Here is a 4,797-nt window from a genome sequence, read left to right on the forward strand (position 1 = left end):
GTTGCTCTAGCTTGGCTTGTATTGCCTGGAGTTGAACCAGAATCGCCCTTGAAGTACCAGTTACATCGAGAGGTGACAGTGCCATTGGAACTGTTGTTAGCACTTTGCATTGGACCAATTAGGGACTGTCTGGCAGATGTGGAGTCTTCAGGGCGCGCTGTTGGACCAGCATTGATTAATGTGGTGCCAAACGGAGAAGATGTTGACCCTGCAGATGACTGGAAGGAAGTTTGGATATCAACAGACAGTGTTGATATGGTTACTCCTTCGCATATCGATCCTTCCAGCATCTGCTCGTTGTCTACTTTAACCTCTCGTAGCTCGGGGAGATTTACAAATGCACAGGGCTGAATCTCTGTTATCTTATTGGACTCCAGATACAAGTTTCTGAGGCTGGGTAGGTCTGCAAATGTGCCAGTTCGAATCATTGTTATCTGGTTGCTTATTAGGTTCAACAAATATAGCTGGGACAAATCTGCAAATGTGCTACTTTGAATCATTGTTATCTGGTTTGAGGATAGGTCCAGTGTTTCAAGCAGGGGTAACGCTGCAAACAAACCAGGATTGATCTTACTTATCTTGTTGCTGTTCAACAATAAATTTTGGAGTGGGTCTGCAAATGTACCTGCCTGAAGCGTTGTTATTTGATTGAATGACAGGTCGATCTCCCAGAGCTGCGGTAACTCTGCAAACGCACCAGGCTCAATCCTTGTAATGTTGTTATGGGACATGATTAACCGTCTTAGCCGGCGTAGACCTGCAAATGTGCCATTCTGAACCATTGTTATCCTGTTTCGGGCCAAGCACAAAAGTTGGAGATCGTTTAGCTGTACATGTGCAAACGTACCTGCCGGAATATTTGTTATGTTGTTTGAGAACAGGTCCAACCTACTTATTCCCCATGTCTTAAGAAATGTGCCTGCCTGAATGTTTGCTATCATGTTATGTAAAGATAAGGGGTTGCCGTATGTGATATTCTGAGGGACGCTGGTGAAATCACGCTTGTCTTCACAGAAAGTTTTTGACACGTTGGACTCATTCCAGAGGATGAGAAGAAAGATGAGCACGTGTCGCAGATTTTTCCCCATGGTTGTCTGTCACCTAAACAGAACAGGAACGTCGTCTGTTAAAGCTAACCTCGTCAATATCTCGCAATTTGATGTTTACTTTAACCCTCAAAGTGCCTGCGCCAACTTTGACATCGTATAACTGCCGAACGACGTGTGCCAGGACTACAAAACTTGGTGACTTTTCCTGAAATAATGTAGACAACAATTCTGCGAAAAAATTGTGACTTTTCGCGTTGCCTTGGCAACAGGTTCCTCACAGGCATATTTTACCAAATTTACTAATTTCAGTTTGAATTATGGGATTTCATGGGGTTAACCGGGTTAACTCTCAAGCACCCGACCTTTTTTTGCGACTAAAATGACCAAAATGTTTTGTTCATAAAATCACAGTACCATTTCTTATCGGCGATCATTGTATAAACATTGCTTCGTCAATGTAAGAGGAAGATTTTGAGATGTTAATGTGTTACTAATTCCAACTCATTATCATAATTTATGCAAAAGTTCAGAAGGACCACGTTTTGCACTAAACCTAATCCGACCAGATAGGGGAATTTTGAGGCCCTCAGCAACATTTATGTCGCATAACTCATGAACGGCTAGAGCTAAAGCTACGAAACTTGGTAATTTATCACAAAATATTGTTCGCAAAAGTTTTTGGTCAAAAAAGTAAGTTTATCATTTTTGGGAGTTGCCATGGCAACCATATTCTAACAGGCATATTTTTGCCAAATTTTGACAATTTCAATTTAAACAAGGTTTTCTTGGTAAACTACACCTGTTTTCTGACAACAATTAAATTCTATGAATTTCAATGTAATTTTCATGACTTGAAATTTATAATTTATGCTAATTTCATGACGTCATTGGTAAAAATTCAAGATGGCTGCCCTGATTAGGCAGATGACATCATAATGTCGTCACATTACACGTTGATGACACAGAAATTTTTGTTATGATTGAGGTTTACCTTCCTATTATTATCTGAAAGTTGGGTAGTCATACTATAAGTGGTTAAGGAGTTAGCCTCCAAAGTTTGTTTTAAAAACTGCACATTTTTACTGGGTTCCGTTTGGACCCCAGAGGGACTGAACACAAACTTTCTTTATAATTTCCACATTATTGTACCAATCTTTGCGAAAACTTAGGAGAAGGTATAAGACATATTGATTGATTGATTGATCTTTAGGGTAGTCCCTTCAGTAATACTACATATAGTACATATTGACTGACAAAGTCACGAAAGGATGTTTTCTTCAGATCAAAAATGTTCAAATGGCACTTCAAAATGTACGCCTGGGGTCCAAATGGACCCCACTCGGGTGTTTGAGGGTTTTAAAATAAATTTTGACTGGAAAAGTGTGTAACAAGCAGTAAAATTATTGTGGTCTCTGCGAAATGGTTGTGTTGATTGTCTGAAGCTGGCTGAATGAATATTAATATTGAGGTTGTTTACTCGTTTTGGGGCAGTGCAAAACTTCTTCCAGAAACGTTCATCTGCCTATTGCTGGACTAAACGGTTCTTTTATACCTATAGTCACTCCCGTCGAAATAATTTTATGATCTTTCTTTGCATGGTCCTACCTTCAGTCGTTCTATTATAGCATCAAGGACTGAAGGCAAACTATCAATATATGCAGTGTTAGTAATAAACAAGGGAATCAAAGCAGTCAAAGGAGACCGGCAGACGTATTATAAAAACACGTAAGCCAGACTAAAATGCCTATTATAAAAACACGTAATAAAACAGCCGGAGTCGAACCTCTGCTTGGGGAGTACTTCAGCAGTTGTTCCCTTACAGTGCGTAACAAAAACATTTAAATTACTGTGATCATGTGATATGGTTAACTTCTGTTGATTGTCTGAAGCTGGCTGTTTGAATGTTCCCTCAAGGATACTAAGTGTAATACGTCTCATGAATATGTCTCCAAATTTTAACTGAAATTTTCTTGCAAACTATAATTTGTATAGAACTGCATTTCTTAGTAACCCACGTCTAAAAAAAATTGATTATCTACATTTATATTCTAACATAGGCTTGATGCTTTAGTTTTACTATTGTATGTTTTACTAAATATAAAATAAGAGACAAAACCTGAAGTGTTGATAGTGAACAGAAGAAAATAAAACAATTGATAAAATAATCTAGACTACCACTAAATCTATAGCATACTTGCTATCACTAAATCATAATGAACTTATACAAAAATACATATGTAGACAAAGACGATTTCAGTTGAGAGTATCCATTTTTGAAGCCTAGAGGGAGGGAATGTTTTTCACAACAGGCCGAAAAACATTTGAACCGGACTGTGGCCTCGAGAGATGGCATGATCAATCTGCAGAAATTCCGGTAATGGCAGACCAGTCAGAAAAAGCAACAAACAAACAAACAAACAAACAATCACTGTGCAGCACCCGTTCCCCACTGCAAGAATAACATAACCTTCAAGCAGATGTTGGGATTTAAAAAAAAACTGTTAGTAAGCATTTTTCACCGTGGCAGCCAACAGTTGGAGGACGTCACAATCTTCTGTACAACCTCTGCTTGGAGAATTCAGCACCAGGTAGGCTAAGGCAAATAACAAATGTATGCACAACAAAATTACCTTTAAATGTTTATCCACCGGCAGAAACATACCTTTGAAGCCACTGAGAACATCTTCAGGCGGCACCTTGGCCAGGAACTTGAGTAGAATGCCCCAGGCACCAGGTGCTGGTGTGTAGGGTGCGGCCGTCGGTAGCTGGTCCGTAATGGCTCAGGCTGTTGTTGTGTAGGGTGCGGCCGTCGGTAGCTGGTCCGTGATGGCTCAGGCTGTTGTTGTGTAGGGTGCGGCCGTCGGTAGCTGGTCCGTAATGGCTCAGGCTGTTGTTGTGTAGGGTGCGGCCGCCGGTAGCTGGTCCGTGATGGCTCAGGCTGTTGTTGTGCAGGGTGCGACCGTCGGTAGCTGGTCCGTGATGGCCCAAGCTGTTGTTGTGTAGGGTGCGGCCGTCGGTAGCTGGTCCGTAATGCCCCAGGCTGTTGTTGTGTAGGGTGCGGCCGCCGGTAGCTGGTCCGTAATGTCGTGTGGTAAACAACTCGTGATTAGTCTTTCTTACAGGGCGGGGCTGATTGTCTGAAGCTGGATATTTATATTAACATTAATATTAATGTTCATGATGTAAAATGAAATCATGATGCAGGTTTTATAATACACGTCAGATCAAAGTTTATTGCACCCGTCACGGGTTTAATGTAAGGAAAGGCGTTGTATACGGTCGACTACTGGCTGCTAAGATTAATCTTGTTCAATACTATTCAAAGCTACATTAAGTATTCAAAGCATTTTAACAGAAACTAGAGTTCGGCGACCTCATACCTCCATGAAAATTTAGAGCTTTCGTAAATTTCATGCAATTGACCAATACATTAACATAATTTATGCATGGTGTTGTTCATCATTGACTAACGTACACATGTCACAATTATAAAATTCCCATCATCAATCATAAAGCGGTTTTAATTTTTACATAAATTATGCAAATAAGTTCCCAATTACAATATCTGGTATCTGCTTATATTCCACCTATCGTAAGTTACATTTATTGAAGTCCAGTTATTGAAAACAATTGAATTATACAATTTCCTCATTGATTATGCAAATGAAGTCCTCATTTGCATAACATGCATATCATTATGAACATCTTTGCCCAAGCTACCTGCATGCCTAAAATGATGCCAATCCGT

This window comes from Branchiostoma floridae, chromosome 12 (assembly GCF_000003815.2).
Source record: "Branchiostoma floridae strain S238N-H82 chromosome 12, Bfl_VNyyK, whole genome shotgun sequence".
NCBI lineage: Eukaryota > Metazoa > Chordata > Leptocardii > Amphioxiformes > Branchiostomatidae > Branchiostoma > Branchiostoma floridae.